This window comes from Pseudorasbora parva, chromosome 10, assembly GCF_024679245.1.
Source record: "Pseudorasbora parva isolate DD20220531a chromosome 10, ASM2467924v1, whole genome shotgun sequence".
Classification (NCBI taxonomy): domain Eukaryota; kingdom Metazoa; phylum Chordata; class Actinopteri; order Cypriniformes; family Gobionidae; genus Pseudorasbora; species Pseudorasbora parva.
Window position 1 is genome coordinate 42,497,560 of NC_090181.1, and position 27,568 is coordinate 42,525,127.

The window sequence follows — 27,568 nt, forward strand, 5'->3', positions numbered from 1 at the left end:
TCATACACTAGGGCTGTGCGATATTGAAGAAAAATGCAATAGGCAATATCTTGTTCAATAATGTGATATGTGATACTATATTCCAATTAGTGTGTAAAATCTATTTAAACTTTATTAAAAAAAAAATATTTAAAAACTGAGAATTAAACCATTTGTGGTCCACATTCTTTCTGGAAAAGAAAGCATCGATACAACTTCTGAAAGTGACCAGCAGACAGTGTCATTCACTTTTGTGTGTGTGTGTGTGTGTGTGTGTGTGTGTGTGTGTGTGTGTGTGTGTGTGTGTGTGTGTGTGTGTGTGTGTGTGTGTGTGTGTGTGTGTGTGTGTGTGTGTGTGTGTGTGTGTGTGTGTGTGTGTGTGTGTGTGTGTGTGTGTGTGTGTGTGTGTGTGTGTGTGTGTGTCAGACAGCGCGAGACTGCAAGTTATGGTTTTGCGTAAATTATTGCATTTAATAACTGTTTTTAACATCAAGCAAGTCCCATAAGTAACAGTAGTCGTGTGCCCAGTCTACACTGTAAAAAAATTGTTGGTTTTTGTTGGGTTCACTTAAAAAAGTAACCTGGTTGCCTTAAAATTTTCAGTTTATTGAAATTAAAATTTTGAGTTGATACAATGAAGGAAATGTGTTTAATAAATAGAAACTCAAAATATTATTGTATCTGAACCACATAAAAAAATTGATAAATCATAAAAATAGCACTATTTGGCATGTTTCACTGCGTCATCAGAAATAAAACACACACAATTACCCAATATGCTTACACATTTTTTAAATAATATTTTTTATAAAGGTTGTCGAATCTCAAAAAATGTTCATTGTATCAGCTCAAAATTTTAAGGCAACCAGGTAACTTTTTTCAAAAAAAATTTTACAGTGTATGTAAAACCTAAAACATACACTTTTCACAATGTTGAAGTAGCCTATTAAAATCATTCAGATATTGCGAGCCGTTGCGATATGCATATTGCGATATGTACATTTGCAATATTTTAGTCATTCACAATTTTGTCAAACTTCTTTTCTACACTGAAAAAACTTGTTTTGCTAGTCAGTAGAAAGACTGAAATAGTGTTTCCTTGTAAAACATGCCCCAATAAACTTGTAGGCCGTGTCATAACATTTCTTCTCTTCTCTAGCTCGCGGCTCATTTGTTAGACTCTTTGGATAAAAGCGTCTGCTAAATGCATGCAGTAAACGTAATAAAACTGCAGCCCTGTGTTGTTAGCTGAAGATCGCTGATGGAGATGTTCGATTCAACACTTATGATTCAAATGTGAAGGCGCGCATTAGCACAAGCACATATTGTGCTTTCCAAGAGCTCCCTCCCTCAGATAAGACAAGCGTAACGTGGGAAGAATGTGCATTCCTTTCCTGAGGAGGAGGGGGGAGAAAGAGGAGGAGGAGGAGGAGGAGGAGGGGAGTGTTTCCTCTGACTTGCATCAGTGGACGGCCCTCAGCCGTTCAGGCTTTTATCAGAGATCCAGGCCTGCGAGATGAGTCACATTCATGCACAGTCTGTGTCTCTCACACCCTTTTCCATTGAAGTGGTGATGGTGCAACGCTTTCTCTTTTCCATCTAGATAAATTAACCGTGGCCTTAAAAGAATGTCATGCGGTGCGACCCTGATTTATCTTCAAAATAATTTATTTCCTTAACATGCAGGGTGGGAAATGAGCTCCCGCCACCAGCCAATGGCAGGTACTTTTTCAAAGTGGCGGGCGACTTTGCCATGTATTCTAGCCACAGTGGTGGGTGAATTGTGAAACATATATTTTTACTACTTAGTAAAAAATTTAAGTATTTTATTATTAAAAATTATTATTAAAATTTTAATTTTTTTATTTATTAATTGTAACAGATTGGACAGCTTTTGTCAAAGAATGATGTTGCTGGTAACAGTAATGCACTTTTGTTGAGTAACTCTAACCCTAACCCTGACAAGCCAGACCCACATCAAGATGTTTGGTCTGGAAACTCACCATTGACAGCTCAATCCGAGGGGCGGGATAAACGGTTGTCTTTCAAACTCCCTCTGCACGCGATAGGATAGCGCTACACCAACCAGAGCAACGAAGGTGAAGCAGAGCTCGTTGATAGATTAAACATTCACCGTATCCGGTCGGCTAAACTCTGAACACATCTTCCATTTTTAAGAATGACTTCAGTGCCGTTCTTTGTTCTTTTCTCAGAGAAAAGCTTAACTCCAAGTCTTCCAGAGTCGCAGTCAAAGCTGATTCGAAAGACCGCAGTTTGCCAGTTTCTGTGTTTACTAGAAGCACGCAAACGCAACTCGACCGTCGTCATTATGGCCCCGCCCACCGACTCTATACACGATGTAATTGGCCCATCAAGAGTTTGGCGTTTACAGCTCAGAAGAATTTTGAGAGTTGCTAGACGACACTCGCGGCAGATTAGATTTGCTGCCGCTAGGGTGCGTCTAGATTTCTAGGCTAATGCACTTTCTTTTATAAATTTGAATTCCAGAAAAAGTGGCTGGTAAAATTGGGCATCCACCAGCCAAAAATTATTTCCCACCCTGTTAACATGCTTAACATATATATATATATATATATTTTACACGTTCTCTGTAATTTAAAGTGTTTATAAACAAAGTATTAGCATTTCTTTGAGCTTTTGTAAAATATGATCTTTGTTTTTAATTTTAGAGTTAGGATTAAATTAATACTCTGTGAGCTCTGCATACGTCGTGAGCTCTCCAAAAGACATGTTTGATTATACCATCTGGATACTCAAACTTGATCGGGAGAATGCAGGCTTATTGTACACATAAGTTAATCATCGTGCTAAACTAATGCGTGCTGCATTGCAACGCACACACACAGCCGATCGCACATCATGCGGAGATCGCGCGCGCCTCATACAAAACCATTCAGCAGCGTCAAAATGTATCAACACTGTTCTGTGATTTATACATAAAATAGCTTAGAAACTGAAAAGTTCTAGCATGTATTTCTTGATAACTAAAACTCACAGCTTCACTATTAGTAGAGAGACGCTGCCAGGTAGAGTTAATTCACACGCAACCACTCAATAATGCATTCATATACATGTAATCTTTATTGTGCTACTTTATCTGTATCTTATTCAGAAATCTGTGAGAAATATAACGACCATAAGACAAAAGAACTGATACAGAAGCTGTTATGTAAGACCAATAACCTTATGGGCAGCGCTGTGTCATATACCATAGCTGTCCCGAGTTCGCGTCTCAGCTCGAGGTTCAGGTTTATTTGTTCATTAATGGCGTCATCAGCGACTAGTCGACGTTGACTCGACTTTCATCACATAAATGTCGACTTAAATTTTTTTTTAAATTCGTTCAACCCCTAATCTCTACTAGGCATGTGCCGATTTTCGGTAATTCGATATATCACGATAATGAATATGCACGATATTGTTATCGTGGGCACTTCAAAATATCGTAAATAATAATTTATTAACAATTATATATTTTTTTATAATGCACTCAAGAATATTTTGCCCATCAACCGTATAAATGCTCAACACCGCTGTATTCTGCGTCAAAGAGACACGCAAGGGCTCAGGTGTAAATGAGAAGCGCATGAACGAGTGAAGGAGACGCGCTGCTGAAGTGCCGCTCAGTGACAGCAGAGGGCGCTGATGAACTGCGGAATGCAGCGGTTACCCGGAAACACTGCAAACAATCGTAACCGCGTTAGTGAAGAAGTTTTTAAAACAGCCATTCGTTTTTGTAATCTCAATGTTGTTCATCACAGCACCAAAAACTTAATACTTTAAGACTTAATAGGCTATTTATTTTCAAACTTAAACATTATGTTTTAATCTGGACTACAACATGCCCTAATGATTAGAATTTTTTGGATTATTTGTCCAAAAGACATACGACTTCATTAGTTAATATGTTAATTCATTATTACCAAACTGACAATGAAAAATACTTATAAAGAATTAATTATTCTAAGTAATGTTAATTTCTTAGTTACTGTTTAATAACAAAATAACTTTTTTAATGGACCTAAGATAAAACTAACAATGATCAGTATTTCTTAACTAACATTAACAAAAACATTATACTTTCTGTAACAAATGTAGCTATTGCTCAATCTGAGTTAATGCATTAAATAATGAGACCTTATTGTAATGTGTTACCTGTGGTTCTTTAAATTCTTTTGCACTTTAATCTGTTTGAAAATTGTACTTTTACAACTCTGGAAAAAATTAAGAGACCACTTAACATTGATTTCTCTTATTTTTTTCCAGAGCTGTATATATTTTTGGTGCGTTGTATTATTGTATTTAAACATTCAGTTATTTTTGTCATTACAAAAATAGTTCTTAATTATGTTATGCCATGACAACTTTTTTTGCAACTTATTTCAATATCGTGATAATACCGTATACCGTGATAAAAGCTTCAGCAATTAATCGCAACATGAAAAATTGATATCGGCACATGCCTAATCTCTACCATTGAAAATTCAGCTAAAAGCCAGTTTTTATGCAATATTTCTATATATCTTAAAATGATTTACGTTTTGATAATTTTATTACTTCAACAAACATATTTTTCTTCAGTTAGGTCAGTTTCTAAGTGAGGAAAGTATCCTTCCTCCTTATGTGGTAGAAATGGGGCCAGATTGGGCACCAGTAACACAGGGTGCACTGGATCCAAAGCTCGTTGCAGATTGTTCTCAGTCCCGCTGAGACTGATCGGAGCTTTATTCAGCAGCCCGTACGCTGATGGAGCTGTTCTTGGCTTCAAAGCAATCAAAGCACCTCTGCGGTCTGTGCCACGGGGTAATTTTCCATTATTCGGACGACTTTTGCTCCACTGCATGCATTTGTCCGTAGAACAGCGATCTCTCCGAGGCTCCTCGTGCAATAGTGTCTCCATTGTCTTGGACGACAGACAATGAGTTCTTTCAGTTTGTTCAGTTGAAGTCGTGGGCCTAGAGGGAGCGAGACGGGCGGATTGGTCGCTTCAGGTGTCACTCAGGTGCGGCGCAGTCACCCAGAAGGAGAATGTTAAATACCGCAGGCCTCTTTTGGCCTCATTGAGTGGTCGGACTGGTCCGACGGGGTGTGATGAAATTCCCTGCTCTGGTTTGAGCCAGCACACTGAGTCACATAGGCTCCTGTTACCTGCTCTTTTAGTTTTCTCTTTCATCGGAGCACCAGAGCATTTCTTATCTGCTTTGGGGGAGTTTGATTCATCCACTAAGCTCTTGTGGAATTGAATGGAGCTTTGCACCAAACACGACTTTGTTAGAGCACTGTGACATTTTCCCAGAATTTCGGGAATCACTGACAACAGTAGTCTGGCCAGGATATTGTCTTTTAAAAGTTGTTGTTGCAGCCCTCAACTGATGTAGATGTTGACATGTTGTGTTTTGGCCTGAAGCTCCGCCCTCCACCGATCGACCAATCACAAAGTCAGTAGTGTTTCTGCATCCGGGTTGCCAGATCTGCTCTAGTTACCACAGCTGCAGATCTACAAACGCTCCTGATGATCCTGCAGCCAATCTGGCAACCTCGAGTCAGCGGGAGAGGGGGTACACCATATGCAGTACCAGTTTTGGCCACAATCTTACATACACTTCCTTTAAATTTAGACGAACAAAGGAAGCTGCACATTAAAGGTAGGATAGGTAGGAATTGGTTAAAAAACTTTTTTTTCCAAGCTAGTTTAAACTTTCTTTATATATCAATACACAATTAAAATGTAAACATTCTGAAAAAGAAAGTATAGAAATTGAGTGTCTGTAGACCTCTCACGACAGACAGCTCATTATTTCCATTCACTCCACCTTTTCCCTTCTGGGCTCTTTCCAAAGCCACGCCCCCAAAATACACGAAAGCGCCTCACCGACCAATCAGCTGGAAGACACATTATTTACCTCAGACGAGCGGTGTGCATGTAGTCACATCATGTCAGAATCACATGTAATTAAAAAATCGAACTTTATCATTTTGAATATAAACAAATAAGTTTATATATAAGTTTATAATAAGAGTTTCCACGATGAAAGCATTGTTGATTATCAGCTAAAGCTAACTTAGCTCTAAAAAAAAGTCCCTGGATGCGGTGTACTAGCTTTTACACATGCATTTTGTTGTCTAAAGATAATTTTTCGACAAGAAAAGAAATTCAACACGACAGCGATCAACTTAAGCTAAGCATATTGAGTATTCATCATCTCTACTAATGGCTAAGTGTTTAATATTGTAACTTTATGCTAAGTAATGTTATGTTAGCTATATTAGGCAGCTTCATGTGCTCTTGATACATGCTTCATGAAAACATAATGTCCCTCAGTTCTCACCATCGTTGAAAAGCCACACAGATATTTACTCGCGTTTGATTTCTTTGTTTATCCAAAGACTTTCTGTGCATTGCCTTTTCTCGTACTGTCTTTCTTTTTTGCATTGTTTGCCTTCGCTGACTGTAAAACCCTGCACTGTGAATTTTGAATGCTCTTTCTCTGCCATTATTTTGCCTGGGTTTCTTGCCTCTTGAACTGCTCAAACAAACGAGCGCGCGCATGTGGGCAGATCCTGTAGCGAAAGCGGTGGTCGCCATGGTAGCGAGAGAGAGTGACAGTCACCCAAGCCAATCATTTGTTTCGCCCCGAACGAAAATAATGAGCGGTGTTTATTGCAGATTAAAAAGTCTAGAGTCACTCGGTTTTTAGAGTGCTTACATTTTAATTATGTTTTAACATATAAAGAAAGTTTAAACAAATTTGGACAAAAGTGTTTTAGATCAGTCCGTCCTACCCTACCTTTAAATTAGAGCCAGACTAGGGATGTCACAATACCAAAATTACAGTAGTACCAATACCATTAACATTTTACGGTTCCAATTTTGGTACCACAGCAAAATGCTTTTAAATTTTGTTAAATTTTTTTTCATTTTTTATTCAATTCAATGAGTTCATTATTTATGGTGATAATCATTATACGTAAATAATACATACACATTTAAAGGCTGTATGCTGTTTAAAAGTGAAAAATAAGCAACCATCTAGGCATAATTATTAGGGGTTCAAGCACGAAGTGCTGAAACCCTATTGTAATTGTAAGGGTTTTTATTATTATTATTCTCCGGTAAAACGCATCGTGCAGCAAAAACCGTAAGAGCTGGAGCGTTGAAACTTTGTCAGATGGTAGTCCTCACTCTGGGAAGACCCTCAGAAGGTATGACCCCGATTGGCCAATAGGTGGCGCTACAGCAACCAAAAGCGCGAAAGGGCTCATAACTCCTAAACCGTTTGGTCCACACTCAAGTGTCTTATATCATTGGAAAGCTGAGTTCTTGCCGAACAAAACGTATATCTCCGATTTTATTTCCGGTATGCAAATTTTTCCGCCATTTTGAATTTTGTTGAAAACCTACTTTTGCAAACTAGTCCCTGTTTTTTTGACCGATTGGAACCAAACCAGTGCCAAAATGTTCTCTGTAGACTGAATATCAATATTCATTGAAAAAAAGTTAAAATTTCGATTCAGGACGAATAGGGGCGTGAAAATATAAATATAGGGTGGAGCCTATTTTACAAAAGAGGCTATAACTCAAGAACGAAATGAGATATCTTCACCAAACTTGGTGCACATATGTATGGGCTCAAATTGAGGTCACGATAAAAACATTGTGACGATTAACCACTTGATGGTGCTATAATGTGAAAAAACCATGAAAATAGCTATAATCACGCGACTGCTAGTCCAATTGACCTGAAAATTGGTATGCAGTGTCTTGGCCCAAGGTACCATGTATGTCTATGAGGACATTGGCGTATCTCAAAAAACATGGCTGCCATCAGCCAATGAATTTTGAGCACCTATTAGATGGGGTTAACGGAGGTCGATCGGAACGAAACTCAGTGGGCATGTTTGACTCATGGTCCTAGAGGTCTGTAAGAATTTTGAAAAAAATCGGCCACTAGTTGGCGCTAATAAGTTTTATGGCTCTGTAATCACGTGGTGTTGCACACATCCGCAAAATATGCATATCATATAATAGATCTCCTCATGCTGAACAACTTTGCCTCTAGAACCATTTCTGTCAATCCAATGATTAATTAAATATTCATTATTATGTTAAAAACCTACTTTTGCGAACTAGTCCCTGTTTTTTTTGCCCAATCGGAACCAAACCAGGCTAGGACAATTCTCTAGACTCTCTAGATAAATATTCATTGAAAAAAAGTTGAGCTTTTGCATTTGGATGGCTATAAAAGTGCCATTTATAAAAGAGGCGTGGCAAAATACACTCAAAAGCCTATAAATCCTAAGGGAAAGCTCAAAACTTCACGAAAATTGTTGGGTACATGTGGCATAACATGCTGATGAAGCATGCAAAGTTTTACAAAGATCGGACTATAGGTGGCGCTATAACTGTTAAAAAGCTTTAAAAACCATACATTTCCTATGGTAAATTGCCTATATTGGCTGTAAATGGACTTTTCCATCTATTATTTTAGTGTTTAAAATCTTGCTAAATAAAATGTAACGTCTTTAATGCCTATGTGCTTAAAAGGCCTTAAAGGCTTGAACCCCGCTAAATGCTGCTTGCAGCTTTAATTATTATTATTATTATTATTAGTAGTAGTAGTAGTAGTATAGCCTATTATTATTACATAGAGACGTAGCTGAATATGGTACAACAGAAGCGTAATATATTTCTGTCTATTTCAAGTTAAACCGCAGTTTTATTTTGACGGGTTGCTGTGAAGAGCTTTGAGTGTCTGTGTTCATGATATGAGTTTTCTCAAATGAAACGGTAAATGCTCATGATGTGACGGTTTATGCGTTCGTGTCCTCATATAGTGACACGGCAGAAGCTAAAAAGACAGCGAGTGTCAAATACAGAGCTGCAAATGAAACCAAGCATCTGCGCCCGTCATCCACATCACATGAACATGCGGGAGTAATATTAAAAAAAATATTTTGCAGTTTAATATTTACAGACAGTTTACAGATATTTGGTGGCAATCTGGAGCCCTGTGTGTAGATAAACACTGAAGCGACTGAACCGCTGCGGGTATACTGAATATACTGAATAAACTCGGGAGTCAGAAATGCTGGAAATGTCAATTTTTTTTACATTTTAGTACCGACTTGGTACCGAAGTACCAGCACTTATGACATCCCTAATCCAGCCAGACTGGAGAAAATCTAGCAAATATTTTTTATTTTATAAACTACATATAGTGCAAAAACGTGTGAAATGCAAGTGAATTAAAAGCTACGAGCAATCATTTTTTATCAAGTATAAATTACATTTTAGGTATTAAAAAGCACATCTAATTACATAAAATCGTGATTTTTTTTTCAAGGCAATTTATCAGCTGTTTATTAAAAGTTTAATACCTTTTATTTTTAGGGCCCTATGAAATCCATTTGATTTATCTCCCCAAATTCTGTGATTTTTAGTTAAAATTTTTCTGGATTCTGTTTTAATGCGGTGTAATTGCGGTACATTTTAATAATCAAAAAGCATGTTTAATCATTTAACATCTTTTAACAATTTTAATAGGACCATATACATTTTGAATTATGACAGTAAAACACATTTCCCCCCAAAATATAGTTTTTACATTTTTTTTTATTCGTTTATTTTACAGCCTAAAGGTATGTTTTATTTCCTTAAATCATGTTCCTGACTGTTTTTGTGATGTTCACCCATGTGCGATTAAAATATTAGGCTTTTTCAATCTGTTGGATGGTCTTTTAGTCATTTTATTTTGGTCATTGGAGCAAGAATGTCTCGCTGGTTTCATTCAGATGGATTGTTTGTGATTTTAGGCCCAGGTTTCAGATGTATTTGTTGCTGGACTGGCAGAGCCTGAATAAAACATGAGTACAGCCGTCAGAGAGGCTCTGGTTTCAGTAGGGCATTTAACAAACCTGCAGTTTGCTCTGACAAGACCTGCTTGAGCTCCCTTAAGATCACCAACATAACCTTTGTGTGGTGAGCCTCTTGACTTGCTCTGCTGTTTTAATAGGAGACAGGGGGGCTCGTATTCTACTGTTAGGAGTAAGACTGGTGATATCTTTGTACAAGTGTGTCCGCGCTTCCTTCATAAATCAAAAGAGTTTGGTGCCGCTTTCACTGTGCAGAGTAGTGAAGGTAATATATCTGATGGACATTAATGGCATTTGAGGTTAATGCTTTAATGGCATTTTTAATGAGGTTTTAAATGCAGCATGTGTGTGAGTGGCATCACAAAAAGTTAAATTCATCTGAAGTTATTTTAGAAGAGGAATTTTTATTGGTGCCTCTTCAAAAGGCATTCAAATGTTTTCACTTTATTGTTTTTACCACATGCAATCAGGATGCGTTTTCAAGGCCATAACCAAGTCCACCCCCTTGTTTTCTCGTTTTTATTTTAAAGAAATTACATAATTAAAGGTTAAAAATGGATTTAAGGGAACAGAAAATAAATAAGGTTAAATAAGTTCTAGATCTAATTATAGCTCTTTGCAAATAATATTTTGTTTGAAAATATGCACACATTCACTCTTGTATGTGTAAATATGTCAAAAAAAAAAAAAAGTTCTTGTCCCATCACATTAGGTTATGACTAATTTTCAATTCAAAACAGCGAAATTACATTATAAAGTTAAAGGTCCCGTTCTTCGCGTGTTTTCGAAGCTTTGATTATGTTTACAGTGTGCAATATAACATGAGTTCATGTTTCGCGTGTAAAAACACAGTATTTTTCACACAATTGACTTATCTGTATACCTCTGTTTCCTCTGTCTTAAAAACGGCCTGATGATTTCCTTGTTCTATGAAGTCCCTCCTTCAGAAACACGTAACGAGTTCTGATTGGGCCAGCGCTTCCCGTGTTGTGATTGGACAGCAGCTTAGCGCACGTTGCCCGGAAAGGTCCCGCCTCTTACCATAACGTGTAGATACGCGCGTTCAATGTTATTGCAAAAATGTCTATATTGCCTTATCAATTTGAGCCGGAATCAGACCCGGAGAATATCGAAGAGGATCGATTACAACCTGCTCAGGAAAGACTTTTGCTGGATGTTTCAGAATGGTAAGCTGTCTATTCAGTCGTTTAAACTGATCATTACAAACACCAACAATCGATGGTGTCTGAATGAATTACTACACTTTTATATGCTAAGTTTTCTAACGTTAGTTAACAAAGCTAAACAGCGTTGCACTTTGTGTCATGAGTTACATAAACTGTTAAACGGACCGACTTAAATAATAAAATACACTTACCGGTTGTGGTCCATAACAACGCCTTCTCCAGACAAAGAGGGAACTGCGTCATCTTTAGAATAATCTTTCTGCGAATCCGGCATTAAACTGATTGAGATTGAGAAAGCAGTCCTCAGCAAAATGTGCTGCACATAGTTTTAAATTGGGATTATAATTTTCCGGAACCGAGTTAACCATAAACTGTAGCCATTGATCTCTACGTATATCGTCCGTGGGAAGGCCAAACAAAGGTGATTTGACTCCGGGATGAAAATAACAGCGTTTCAATGACATGACAACAAACACACTCTACAAAAACAACGCTTCCTATTCTCGACCTGCGAGAGCAAAAGGACAACGCCCCCGAATTTGCGTGTTCTTGTGGGCGGAGGGTTCGTCAACAAACGGTTTTAGTGACGTCATTAAAGCAGGAAGTGCAGCGGTGTAGTCCAAACCGGCCGTTCGCTGTAGGCTTTGAAAGGGAACTTCTGTTAAATAAAATATCTCGCTTGGCATTGAACTTTGAGCTTTATAATTTTACAGGTATTATTTATGCTCTAACAGCAACATTACACACTTACTAAAGTTTGAAAGATGGAATCGCAAAGAATGGGACCTTTAAGTAATTTGCATCACCGTATGTGTATTGTTAAACGTATCCATTATAAAACAGCTGTCAAATATTAAATGTTTAGCTACTTGTATATATTACCACGCATGCACTCTTTCACTGGAAAAGCTAATCACTCCCGTATAACTAAAAATGGCCAAAGATGCAGGACGTGGGCGGAGCTGAGGTGACGTGATGACTAACAGACAGCAGACAAACGGCAATCCCCCTGTCACTCAAAGTGGCCACGCCCTTAATTATGCAGAACTTTAAGGCTTTATATAATGCAAACAAATGAGATACCCCCATCACCACAGTTGTCATGAAGGGCAGAATTAGCTATACAGACCAAAACCACAATTTGTACCAGGCTGTAAACGTTTTTTTTCTGCTGTAAAGTTGGGCATTTTAACATGGAGCTCAATGAGATTCTGCTCCTTCTGGAACCGGTCTCTAGCGGCCAGTTGATAAACTGCAGTTTAAGTCACTTCCATATTGGCTTCAAGAGAAACTGGGGGAGGTTGCCGCTTGGTTGTAATTCACACTCCTCTTCAGTGAACAGTAAGCCTTTGATCTGTTTGGCCATAATTTTGACATTAAGAGAGTTATTAGACCGCTGAGGCAGACCAGCCTAAAATGTATTTATTTTTTTAACCGTCTGCCACACAGCAGACGTGTGTAATGGAGAGCAACATTAAAAAATTTAAAATATTGGAGGTAACAGTTTGGCCATTTCCAATTATTGGAGGGGACTTGTCCCCCTCAATGCCTGGTGGTTTAACTCAGAATCCATATTTGATGGATGTAAAAAGTCTAGTACACACCCCTGGTTTTTGTCATGTTCGTTATCATGATATATCATATTACTGTATGTTTTGTGTCTGTCCTCAGTTGTGCCCCAGTTATTACAGCTTGAATTATGGCAGTGTGTTGTATCTAGATGTGGTGTTGTATAATGTTAGTAGTTGGCGATGCATCATGTGTGAATGGCAGCCATATATTCAATCATATCAAATCCCAGCTGCTGTTGCCCCAGAGTCATGTGAGATAATCCTCATTCATTTGAAAGAAGATTCCATCATCTGATAAAACCAAATAACATTTGAACTTTAACGCCTTGGTTGACACTTGAGTTTGTGTGTGTGTGTTTAAGCTGTGATTCTTTTGCACTTAGAGTCTGTTTCAGATTTTTTAAGTTTTGAGAGTGAGAAAACTGGGTCATTGTGCATAATTTAGCAGTGATTAATTTCTTTTCCACACATGGCCCTGAAGGAATACAGATACACCAAAGCATTTGGTTATATATTTTTTGAGGATACCTATTCAGAATATGTATCTAATAGAGCTCAAACGCCCATGATCTCATTCCTAAATGACAATGATTCGTCTGTCCATTAGGCTAAACCTTTGACAATGATCACAGTGAAAATTAAAATCTCCCTCAGTCACTGCTGCTGAGCCAGAGAGCGGTCATCATTTTTAGGTGTAGACTGGTGCAGGGATGATGTCCCTTTGTAGGCCAATCGCCAGTTTGCCCCGCACTGGTTCCCTCCATTAAAAACCCAATAGGATTTTCCCATAGGCTTTTGGATTATCGCTAAAAACAAGCTCTGTGATCAACAAAAGTTTATAAATTTGTCCATGGGGCTGTCGCGATAGTCGATAAATCAATTAATTGCACGATAAAAAAAATGAGCTCGATAATTTTTCCGGCCGCGATAATTGCCATTTGCATGCTTTTTTGTTTTCCTCGTCTCTCTCGTTGACTGCGCGCGCCTCGTCCGTTTAAAGAGGTGTTTATACTCGACGCGCAGACCGAGTGTGGCGTGATGAGACGTCATTCTCGGCCAGCAGATTCGTCTGGAACGATCGGTGTCCAATCAAATTAGACAACCACTGGATTCCCACAAATGGTTTTGAAAACTGATTGTTTTTAAAGAAGTCTCTTCTGCTCACTGCTAATTGGATCAAAAATACAGCTAAACAGTATTATTGTGAAATATTAATACAAATTAAAATAACTTTTCTATTTTAATATATTTTAAAATGCAATTTATTTATGTGATTAAAGCTGAATTTTCAGCTGAATTACTCCAGTCTTCAGTGTCACATGATCCTTCAGAAATCATTGTAATATTATGATTTGCTCCTCAAGAATCATTTATGATTATTATCAATGTTGAAAACAGTTTTTTTCAGGATTATTTAATAAATAGAAAGTTCAAAAGAACAGCATTTATCTGAAATATAAAGCTTTTGCAACTTTATAAATGTCTATACCGTCACTTAATTAATTTTTAAGGCATCCTTGCTGAATAAATGTATTCCTTTCTTTGTTTACCCACCCCCTACCCCCGGTAGTACAATGTTACAAAAGCTTTCTATTTCAGATAAATACTTTGTTTGTTTTTTACTTTCTATTAATTAGATTATCCTAAACGTGTTTTTAACATTGATAATAATCATATATGTTTGTTGAGGAGGAAATAATTATATTATAATGATTTCTGAAGGATCATGTGACACTGAAGACTGGAGTAATGATGCTGAAAACACAGCTTTAAATCACAGAATAAATTACACTTTACTATATTCAAATAGAAAACAGTTACTTAAATTTGAATAATATTTTATAATATTATTACTTTTATACACTTTTATCAACATTACTTTTTTATTTTTAATAAAATAAATGCAGCGTTGTTGAAGATACTTATTTCAAAAACAATCAAAATAGTCGTTTCCAAAATGTGTGTGTGTGTGTGTGTGTACAGTTTACAATCTCAGGGCTGTCTTCTTTTGGACATTATGCTCTCTTCCCCACCCTTCTCATGTGGTGCTGAATAGATTTCAGCAGTAAAGAGAGAAAGCATTCGTGGTGATGGTTTTTCTCCATTTACCTGATATTTTATAGTGCTGCTTGTTCATCCACGGACAACCGAACCGATGCTTTAACCACCAAAGGCATAACCATAGACCGTAAAAAAATAACTCATGTGACGTGATGATGCTTGATTTGTGAAATGCTCAAGTGACGTGTCTCCTCACGTGCAGCGATTGTTGCCAAGTTAATTCGTTCCCAGGGATCAAAACCCACTAATAAACCGCTCCATTTTATTTTTTCTTTGACTCTTTTATATTTTTCCACGGCCGCAGTGCTTTATAATTGTAGCCCAAAAAACCGCAACCCGCGGCTCCGTAATTTTTCCCGCAACTCCTTTTTTAAAATAGCCCAATTGTGCTGGAAAACCGCGACCCTGGCAACTATGGGTCTCGCGCACTCCGCATCGACGCCATTTTTGCCACGCGCACCCTCGCGCTTGAGCGGACGCGTCGTGTATAAACGAGGCTTAAAGCTACACTGAAGTTTGATAAACGCAAGTTAATTCTTCAGTTCAATCTTTGTGTGCTAAAAAGACACATAAGTTCCTGTAGAGATAGCAATACACATTCTCCTTTTTTTGCCAAATAAATGAAAAGCATGTCATCGATGTCTTATTTCTTTCTGTGTCAAAATATCACTTTCCTCAGAGATGGTCAAGTTCAGTTTGTGCATGATTAGGCTATGATATAACATTTTTTTTTAATACTGTATCCTAAATTGTGGATAATTAATATATAATTTGCTGAAGTACATTTCTGGATTAAAAGAAAAAAACAACAACAAGAACCATACAGAACGGAAATCCGGGCCCTAAAACTGTGATACAAACCGTTTATTGTTTTTGGTTGTTTTGTTCATTTATTGTGGGTATTTAAAATGTTTTCCATTTTTAGTGTTAAATAGTCTTTAGAAATTAAAGTTCATTAATCTTTGAAAAGGTGTACCTGCATTTTTATCCCATTATCATTATTTTAGATGAAAATGGTCTCAGAACGACAATATTATTGTTTATCGCAATAATTTCTTGGCCAATTTATCGTCCAGCAATTTGTTATCGTGACAGGCCTATTTGTCCATCAAGATAGATGCAGATGAACGCAAATTTGAATTTGAATTTTTAATATTGAAGCCTAAATGAAGTCGGCAGGAGTAAAAAGTTAAAGGCTATAAACAAACTATACCAGTAAAATAAACATGAAAGTGTTTTGAGCTTGAGCTTACCACATATTTCAGCCTTTTAAACAAAACCCCATTAAAAAAAACATTGACTTAAATACAAAAAAAATCTTTGAAATTTTTTTTGCAACCAAGCAGATAGAACAACCATTCACTACCACAGAAGCGGGAACAATACTATGGTCGTGAATGGTGGTTCTCTCTGCTTCCTTGGTTACACATTTTTCCCCAAATATCTTCTTTTGTGTTCAGCAGAAACTCATACAGGTTTGGAACAACATGAGGGTGAGTAAATGATGACATGATTTTCATTTTGGGTGAACTATCCCTTTAATGAAAATAATCAGAAAAATGAAAAGAGTTCAGCTTGTCGTCTGTTGATAAGTCCGTAAGACCTTACTCTGATTATTACACTCTAAAAAATGCTGGGTTAAAAACAACCCAAGTTGGGTTGAAAATGCACCGACCCAACAATTGAGTTGTTTTAACCCAGTGGTTGAGTTGTTTTAACCCAGTGGTTGGGTTAAATGTTGCTTAAGACAACCCAATTGCTGGGTAAGAACAACTCAACCATTGGGTTAAAACAACCCAATTGTTGGGTCGGTGCATTTTCAACCCAACTTGGGTTGTTTTTAACCCAGCATTTTTTAGAGTGTAGAAATAATTGCATTAATGGCACATGTAAACGTAGTCATTGTTTCAAATGTTGATTGAGGTCAATGAATGATGGGTGAACATTTGGATTTCCACACAACAAATAGACACAATTACCACATGGACATGATCTGTCCATCATGGGCTGCAAGACTTTCTGCGTGGGCTTTTGATAATCTGCTTAGGGCCCCCATAATGCTAGAGCCGGACCTGGATGTTGTACATGGTTGACCTTTGTTAGAAAGTAACCCATGCATTAGTTTGGCTGGCTGTCTAATTTCTCTGACCCTTGTTGGAGATATGCATCTCTTCCAGGGAAGTGTGCATGAATGAGTGAGCTAGTGTACCTTCCTGACATTGCTACAGGCTGTCTGCTTTCTATCCCAAATGCTCCCGTTTCCTTCTTTCTGCCTATCTTCTTGAACATCTTTACTGATGCCGTTGAGAGCAAGTTCAGTGTACTCTTACCATCATACAAACACTTTGGTCCGGCCGCTCTTTGCATTTCTGCACTGGGGATTTACAATTCACAGCAGAATTTACATATGTGTGGTTTAACTGTAAAATACATGTTTTGTGCTGAAGTCTAAACAGAGATACAAGATTTTGCATTCGAAATTGATATGTAGGACAGGAACAGCAAATCCTCAGAACATATCTGAGTGAACTTCTTAATATTTCACATCCTGGGGAGTCGTCGTGTCTGTCCGATGGCTTTGTCAGGTGAATGTATACAGGCCTGCCCTTCACAGATAATACTGACTAAACACAGGCACGGCCATAAACCTGCTCTTACTTTCATTTAGATATGCAAAAGGTTGTGCTTTTCTGCTCTGGCCTCATAAATGGCCTGTATGTGGTACATTGGTCACTGTCCACAATGGTCACTGATGGCGGAAACACAGTGGTGCTCAAGCTCTACTGCCCAAAGGACTCAAAGCCTGTCAGAGGTGTGATCTGTGACCTACAGAGATATTTACTGAGATATTCTTTCAGCCATTGCTCCGTTCATCAGCACTTTTATGAATATTGAATGTAAGGAATGAATATTGAACTTAAGGAAGTTTATTGAGTTGATGGCAGAAATACCAGTGAAATTCTCAATTCATTGCTTTGTAAAGCATGCATATCTTAAAGGTCCCGTTCTTTGCGTGTTTTCGAAGCTTTGATTATGTTTACAGTGTGCAATATAACATGAGTTCATGTTTCGCGTCTAAAAAAAACACAGTATTTTTCACACAATTGACTTATCTGTACAGCGCTGTTTCCTCTGTCCTAAAGACGGCCTGATGATTTCCTTGTTCTATGAAGTCCCTCCTTCAGAAACACGTAACGAGTTCTGATTGGGCCAGCGCTTCCCGTGTTGTGATTGGACAGCAGCTTAGCGCACTTTGCCCGGAAAGGTCCCGCCTCTTACCATAACGGGGAGATGCAAGCGCTGAATGCGCGCTCTTCTCCACGTGGGAGAGCAACGAGACCACGCCCCCTATTTTGCGTGTTCTTGTGGGCGGAGGGTTAGTCAACAAACGGTTCTAGTGACGTCATTACAGCAGGAAGTGCAGAGGTGTAGTCCAAACCGGCCGTTCGCTGTAGGCTTTGAAAGGGAACTTCTGTTAAATAAAATATCTCGCTTGGCATTGAACTTTGAGCTTTATAATTTTGCAGGTATTATTTATGCTCTGACAGCAACATTACACACTAACTAAAGTTTGAAAGATGGAATCGCGCCTATTATGCTATTTTAAAGTTAGTTTTGGAGGTCTCCAACAACAGCTTTAAGTCCATCAAAGGTCAACAAACGGTAAATTTTTCTCATAATATACATTGCACATCACCACAGTGTTCATAATTCAATTGATTAATCAGTCTCTCTAAATCCCTCCTTTCCGTGAGCTACTCTGCTGATTTTTCAGATGACCCAGTCTGTTGTGATTGGTCTACTCTGCTCTGATTGGTCAGATGACCCAGTCTGTTGTGATTGGTCCACTCTGCTCTAGGGATGCACCGATACTGATACCAGTGCTCAGGTGTCGGTCCGATACTGTACTCGTACTACCCCGATACAACCGCACCCGATACCACTTTAACGCACCTTCGGATGCGGAGCCACGCGGAGTTACATTCGCCTTGCAGCGAATGAATGCAGCGGTGAGAGTGGTCTTTAATGAGCCGAAGAGAGCGCACGTCACGCCTCTCTTCATCAAGTACTGGCTGCCAATGGCCGCTCGCATCAAACTAAAGGCAATGGTGCTCGCCTACAAAGCAACCACCGGCTCTTCACCAATATACCTAAACTCGCTTGCTCAGACTTACACACCCTCCAGAAGCTTGCGCTCTGCAAGTGCCATCCCAAAGATGCATGAAATCGCTCTCACGGACCTGGACCGTTCCCGCCTGTTGGAACGATCTGCCAATCTCAATTCAAGCAGCTGAGTCTGTAGCCATTTTTAAAAAACATCTTAAGACGCATCTTTTCCAGCTGCACCTGACCAATAAAGACTAGCACTTAACCATTCAATTAAATTTTCTGTTTTTCTTTTATATATGAAAAAAAAAAGTGTACGGTTCGATTAATTAGGACTTCTTACAGCACTTGCAGGCTGTTGTCCTTGTTTGTTTAGTTGCTTCTATTGCTCTCTTCCAAAGCAAGTCGCTTTGGATAAAAGCATCTGCTAAATGATTAAATGTAAAATGTAAATGTAAGCAGTTTTTGAGATGATTTAAATAGATGGTCTTGGATGCCCGAAATAGGAAAGATGTTGCAAATATGGCGGCTGAGTGAATAGACTTTATTTTGAAAATGACTTTGTCAATACCCAGCCCCATGACTGACGGCAATGGAGAGCATGTGTGATTCTAGCCTGTTCCTTTGTGTAACTGCATGATCTTTTTACAGAGCAAATGCCACTTCCCATTAGAGGAATGAACCGTGATTTAAGGTACTGTGTTTCAGAGCGCCCACTGATGAGCTGTTTCGCTGCTAATGGCACTTTTAAACCACAGTGCTTAAAAACATATGCAAATGATAAGCTTTAGTGACCACACCAAACAGCAACATCACTGAGCGTATAGAGACGATAGTCTAAAATGTTTACCTTTTGTAGCTTTTAAAAGGATAAATATATATTTCATGCAGTGCAGAGGTTTTGTTAACTTTATTCAGTTTTGGTATATTTCCTACCTGTTAGACAGAACGGCCCAGGTAAATATGATATTTATTATGGGTTTATATGAGGATTGTTTTAAGCTCACTTAAATTTTAAAAAATTATATTTTTTGAAGCCTTATATATGTTGAAAAAAATTGATAGCGTTGCTGAATGGCTATAATTATTGTTTAAAACTGGTAAAACAATCTATTTTTAATAGAGACATCAGGATCAGTATTAGTATCAGACACGTTTACATGCACCCTCATAATGCGATTAAGCTCATAATCGCAGTAAGCATAATCACATTAACATATGCCGATTTTAATAGCATTAGAAAAACATGTAAACCGCGTAATCGCAATATTGCCGCTCTGACCAAAGTTTGCATGTGCGTGGACGTATACGGATGCCGTGTGTTGTTCACACAACTTCATGAATGAACTGACATTATTCTGAAGTATCACTAAAATCTGTCAACACAACTCGCTGCGCAGTCTCTGATCCTTATCTTCATCCAGACAGCGCGAAGAACACGACGATAGCGTAGGCAAACCCGGCAATGCGATGTTCATTACAGGGCAAATTAACATCCAGTACGTCCATAATGTGAAGTAGATTAAAACAGCCGGTAACATGCGTAATGTATGCCTTTCTGAGTCTGGTATAACTTATTAGCAAATAATGAAAATTGCATGCACTGGAGTGAAGAGTTCTGCTAATGTCATGCAAACATCTAACTAAGATTATTAAGACCGTACTCAGATTATTAGAAATAATCGCATTATTGGTGCACACGTAAACAAGCTCAGTGATACTGGTCTTCAGTCTTTAAGTTGTTTCTGCGTTCATTTGGAATTAATTGTGAAATAATACATTTTTAATTGTGATTAATCTATTTTTTATTTTATTTACAACATAGCGTGTGAGTGTATGTATGTGTGTATGCATGTGTAGATGTATGCATTTAATTTATTATTTATGCCGTGCAGACCTTTTGGTAATTGTTTGGCAGTACTATATTAAAATATCTATGTGTGTGTAGTATGAATGTAGTGTATATGTATACAATGTTCATGCATTTCTGTAAATATAATACTGTAGTTACATTGGAATCCCCTTTAGTGATAATGTCCCTTTTTTACATTTGAGCCCATGAGAAACCCTCTGCACGGCCCTGTATACATTGGATACATTTTAATAACTCAATTCTTAAAGTGTGCACCAAGCACACAGAAATGAATCGAATTGGGACTCAGAATGGACAGATATTCAACGACTCAGATCAGATCGGGCACGCACAAACGTTATCGGGACATCCCTACTTTGTACAATGTAATATTTTCATATACATTTTTTGCAAAGATGACAGAATATTTGCTCTCAATTGCTATCCTAAAACTGAGGGCAATGCATTGTAGACCATGTGTGGAATGGCAATTTGGGAGCAAACTGGATGCGGCAGAAAGTAGTGAGGTTTTTTGCTAATAACATTTTGCAGTAAAATAGCACAAGGACTTTGATTTCTCTCTATAATCTCATGAGATTTTATTATATTTTATGCATGTGCAGTAATTTTTTATCTTTTTCTGATGTTCTTTCTGACAAGAAACTTTTGGAAAATGCTAGTGTAGACTGAGTGCATTTTGAAACTAAAACTTTGTTTTCAACTGTGTCCGGATTTACTGGAGATGTAATCACATTTCAAATTGAATTAGTGGTGAAGTGCCACACAAATTTGATTGCTGTTTCACAATATGTGAGATGAGAGTAGAATACATGTATTAGAATAAATAAAACAAAAATTGTTTTGTTATTTTAGCACTTTATAATGTAATAGTGTGAAATCTGTCACCCTCTGAAGCCTCATCAGTATGGCCCGTATACACTGAACACCTCTGAAGTAAACTAACCCTAAAGCGTAACCTGCTCCGGAGTAATTAAAGTTGCGTTGGCTACTTGAGAGCTACTTGCAAGCCTTGAGAGTTTCCTCAAGGTTTTAGTAACTGAAAGTTGAGATTATCTGTTTATTTATCTGTAAACCTACCTGGGTATGTCGCATAACCAGCTTTTTGTAACCGTTTGGTGATAAACAATAGTGACAATGAAATTTTTTTTTTTAGGACACTTCAAATTTTTGGGATTGACACCTGCATTTTGAGAGCAAGTTTTTGAAACCCGTGTCATGTGAACAGAACTGGACAAGTAGTTGTGTGTCTCGTTATATAATGTGAGAGCCATCCTTTACATACACTTTCTGTGTATGTGTTCTGGCATGGCACATTGAGGACACAGATGTATTTAATGACAGGATTATACAACTTAAAACAAATGCCTTAAAGCTACACTGTGTGATATTTTCTCCCATCTAGTGGTGAAAAGGTATATGACCATCCAGTGTGTAATAGTTTCTGCTCCTCTCAATTTCGATTTCGTTTCAACTCCTACGGTGGCCGATTTAGTCATGGCTTTCAGTTCGACCTCTTCGGTGAGTGTTGCGTCAACTCAAGTGATGAGGTAATTTTTGAAAACTATTATAATTTGCAGTTATTTAATTTACCAAATGTTCTATGATCAAGTTAATCTATGTAAAATGAATAATAGAACTGAATAATAACCAGTTCATTGCTAACATCAGCTATCAGGTTCTATCAGGTAACTTTTATCAGTGCTATCGTTATTGTGTATATTGTACGACACCACTAGCGTAAGGCAAACAAATTATAATGCAATTAAAATATTAATCTCATGTTATCCGTCATAGAACACGGATTTATGTTATAAGGTAAACAATACTTTTTCATCATTGACGCGAGGAAAAGTATCCTAGACGTCGTTCTAGTGTTATGCACAGCACACCATGATATAATTAGCCAAGCAACAATAAAACTTCCAATATACACAAATAGGCTGAATTAATATTACCTGTCGAGAAGAAAGCAGGCAACGTCTGTGTTCTTTTTATAATCGTTGCTCCTCATGAGCTCTTTCCATCTTGGAAAGGCCACTCCAATATTTACTTTTGTCTTGTTGATTTGCCTGTTGCGTTGCCGTCTTAATTCTCTTTTCCGCTTCCTTGGCGACTCTGATACATATCCCGCAATGTTACTAGGTCCCCGACCGGGGTCGAATTCGGTAATCAATTCCGGGACGTGGTTGCTTTCACACAGAAGGCGACCCGGCAATGTTCCGGGAATATTGCAGGTCCGACGTGCAGTGTGAAAGGGGCTATAGAGTGATCCTCCATCATCATATAGCAGCCTCAAACAATCCTCCTCTTCACATTCGACACGGTGCCATCGAGTGTAAAAACGCGAAAAGCGAAGCTTGAATTTACGGGTGTGTCCCTCTTTGGCAAATGTACTTTCAAGATGGAGGAGCAACATGGCGACCGCCATCCGAACCCTCAACACTTATGTATTTTCAATGGTATATTATAAAATTATGAGAATGCATTATTACTTGAAAGAAGTAAATATACATTAATGAGCACATATATTTTTGAAAGAACTAAGTGTTTTTAGCTAAGAATAAACTAAAAAAGTTACTCAGTATAGCTTTAAATAGTTTTTTCAAAAATGTCCACAGTTTTGTGTAATTGTTGGGGTGAAGGGGGAGAGAATGTACAGTATAAAAACCATTACACCTAGAGAGTCCTTGTAAACCACAAATACGTGTGTGTGTGTGTGTGTGTGTGTGTGTGTGTGTGTGTGTGTGTGTGTGTGTGTGTGTGTGTGTGTGTGTGTGGCTTTGGTAACTCAAAGAGACTGCAATATGATCAGTATGTCATCTGAGGGTTTTAGATCTAACCCCATCAGTTTTGTGGTCAGCTCTTCACACAGTTATAAACTGAAGAGCTGTCAGTTCATTCAGATTTGATGGATGAACTCAGGGCTCGATTGCACTTGTTTATCACATAACGTAATGTCAGCTGTGCTATAGATGTTGCCATCTTTAATATTTACTTTAGTGGCTGTCACTTTGAACGATCCCTTTAAGCATCCATAGGCATGAACTGAAAATGTGCCGGACTGGAGACTCCGCGTGAATGACAGCGCGGCCGTAAACGTGTGAGCACTGCTGCCGTGAATGAAGGACAGTACAGCTGTACAACCATTATAAAAACAGGCTAATCGAGGTAAACGAATATTGTGCTGCTGCCGCTTTCCATTCAGCGCCTCATTATTTCCTTCACAACGGTGCGCTCTCATTCCTCTCTAAGCCAAACCATAACATCCAAATCAGCCGAATAAGTGAATGACGCAAAATGCTGGTGCTAACCTGCGGGACGTGATTGATAATAAACTGTTATTAAGTGTTCATTTAGTCACGAAAGATATACTGTTCCCTAGATGGCCTCCTGTGCATGAACTCAGACACGGAGCAGAACGCACATAAGCGAAGAATTATGTGAACATGTGAATTTTTAGTAAAAAAATAAAACAATGAATAATAAGTTCTGTTGTTATATTATTCATAGTATATTATCTTTTCTTTTTTTCTTCTTTTTTTTTTTTTACCATGGTATCGATTTAGTATCGGTATCAAGGTATTTTAGTCTGGTATCGTATCAAGTCATAATTTTGGTATCGTGACAACACTACCGTGCATCTCTAATTTTGGAATCCGAATTAAGTTTAAGATGTGTTTATTGCTTGGAAGTTCAATCAGGTTTAGCTCCACGTAGGCCTGTTATTTATCATGTCAGGCATGAGTTGGTGGGCTACAGAATCGGGTGTTCGTCTTGAGGCAGCACGGTCACGCACATTCACAGATCGAGCGTTTGCTGAGCCAGCTGCCAATAAAAGCTTTTCTTTAACTAACAAGGAAGTTTTCAGCTCTGGAACGTACAGGATATTTTTATATTACTATGATCCTTTATATATCGAAAGCTCAAGGAAAAGCTGATTTCAGTTTATTAGATTTATTCAGTTTCTGTTGCAGACTATCACTCATCTGAATAGCACTATTACTACATCTGCATGAAAAACCTAAAGCACTGTTGATTTAATTTTATATTTGTTGTTCGATTGTATTTATTACTGACTGTTAACTTGTCTTCTGTAACTGTTTTGAGGATATTTTACTTACATTTATTTAACCAAGTATTTGTTTTTGCTGATGATAATTGTGAAATAATATCTAATTTCATAAAATAAGACTATGATCATATCACCCACCCTAATTGTGTTAAAAATAATTCATGATTTCAATATTGACCAAAATAATCATGATTTCAATATTGACCAAAATAATCATGATTTTTGCCATAATCGAGCAGCCTTTCTGAGTGGGTTGGAGTCAAAAACTTTGACGACGGACACGGATCGGGTCTGATATTATTGGCCTTGGGTCTCCGGCAATTTAAAATAAATTAGCTTTTACCCCAAAAGACCCATTTTTTTAGGGTTGGGTACAGATCTGTGGACTCAAGAAGTCCTCTAGTGTGTTCTTTGTTCAGTTGTTTCATTAATTTATACTTGGATGGAAATTTTTATTTTTTACATTTATTGCAATTATCAGCCTTGACTACAAATATGTCCTGACATCCTGTGTGATCTGAAAGTGATAAGAAGTAAATGATGGAAAATCTGATCAGATATTACCAGTAGTATCATTTGAATCAGGACGTTTGGGCTCTGTACACCAAATTGAATTTCCTTCTGTTATTTGTGTTTTGTAAATGGCTGTGATATTTATAGTGAAGGTTATCACACTGTGACACCCCTTCTGTCCTCTCTGTTGGCCGCTCCTCTGTGATGCGCTCGGTCACGGTGTGTTGCAATAGGTTTGCTTTACTTGGCTGAAATCAGAGTTTCTAAAACTGGCTGTTTGTCAAGGCTGGACCAGCACTTACACAACATCCAAAAGAGGGTTCCCTTTCTTTCCAGCCCCCTTTGCACTTCCTGTTCGACTGCTTCCTGTTACGTAATAGCATTGACTCACTACAGTAGGCGTTATGCAGCAATAAGCATCACAACCTCATTACATTGCATCTTTTCTGTAACTGGCGTCTAGTTATCATAAAAAGATAAAATAAAAATAAAGATAATTTACGTTTTAGTTTAACAGTTTAATTTAAAGCGCCCTTGTCCAAAGTGCTGCACAGCAGAAGTTCACTGTTAAAATGAAAGCATGGAAGAACAACTGTAACGCTTTATTTTAAGGTGACGTAGTTGCAAATTCCTACATGTTGGCTGCTTATTATAGTAATAACAGTAAATGATGCATAATTACAAGTCACAAACCCTAAACGTAACTTTATATTAGGGCTGCACGATTTGGGGAAAATATATAATTGCGATTATTCTGGGTAAAATTGCGATTGCGATTTAAAATGCGATTATTGTTATTATTATTTTTTACAAATGAAAAGCGTGTGTATATAACATTTTATGTTTTTATATTAATGTGACTAATAATAATAATTATGATTATTATTACTGCTAAAAATATTTGTAAAAATAAGAAATATTACCATTACAATAACATTTTCATAATTACAAATAAAAAAAGAGTCTGTCAGAATAAATATAACAATATAATACTAATACTAATTATTATTATTATTTTGTCATATTTTAAAGAAAACTTATTTTACAAAAAAAAAAAAAAACTGCTGGGTTACCTATTAATATGCAGACAGCCTATGACTAAAAAACATTAGAAAGGTCTAAGCCTAAGGAGTTATTGTAATATATATATATATATATATATATATATATATATATATATATATATATATATATATATATATATATATATATATATATATATATATATATATATATATAATTTTTTTATTATTGATTAGCCAAACGTTTTTAATTCATACTGAAAGCCAGAGGGCGCCCTCGAGAGGAAAACGCCACATTTGCGTCAGAGAAGTAATTGACGTTAGTTTTCAGGAAATCCATGATGTGAAGCTAACGCTGTGTAAACAGAAGATAGAGACGCTTTGATTAAACATGACGACAATAAACACGACTGCAGCAAAATATGGTGTATTTGAGTTCTTCAAGCCGTCAAGGGTATTTTCATAATAATAAAGTATATTATAATGCAGTGCTGATTGACATAGAATACTATAAAAGAACGCCTCGTCTGCCTCACTCTGATGAGAAGCCACATCAGCTCACACACACTCGACTGACGATATGAACTGAGGTAAAACATGTTATTAAACGTTGTCTTTTGTTGAACAGGTTTATGAACGCTTCACTAGTTTGTGAAGATGTTTGACTCGTGTTGCTTTTTTAAACGCACGTTATAAGCAACTTTCAGACGGAGCAGCGTTTATCACAGAACCGCTCTTCGCTAACACACTGGGCATTTATTTATTTAATTAAAATCGCAGCCTTTGAGCTTTCATAATCGCACACAGGCCAAATCGCGATTGCGGTTCGATTTCGATTAATCGTGCAGCCCTACTTTATATTAAGTATTTTATTTTATTTAATATAAAGGTTTATATTAAACTAAACCTCCAGTAGGTGGCAGCAGGTGACCGTCTTAATGAGTGAGTCACTGAGTCGTTCATTTAAACGATTCATCAAACTCTGAATCGTGCACACTTGTTGTTATAAATGAGACGCGTTACCGTTCTGCTGTGAACGATTATCACTGCTGAAATAGAACAACAACACTAAATATTGCATCTAAAATATAAGTGACTAAGTGAATGTTAATTAGTTGTTTATGGAAGTGTCATATAAAATCAGCGTCATTTACAGTCGTGATGGTATTCAGGAAAACGCTCTAGTGTTGTAATTTCTCCTCGAGAGGCTGCACGAGCGTGAACAGCGTGACCTTATTTTCGTCTGTTCATTATATATTATCCACAATCGATCGCCACTTACACTAAAT

General features: G+C 37.5%; 1 protein-coding gene across 6 annotated transcripts in view; it reads left to right on the forward strand.

The window, feature by feature from the left end:
• Positions 1 to 27,568, forward strand: part of LOC137091605 (protein numb homolog) — a 111,386-nt gene that overhangs the window by 15,310 nt on the left and 68,508 nt on the right. The window lies entirely within an intron of this gene.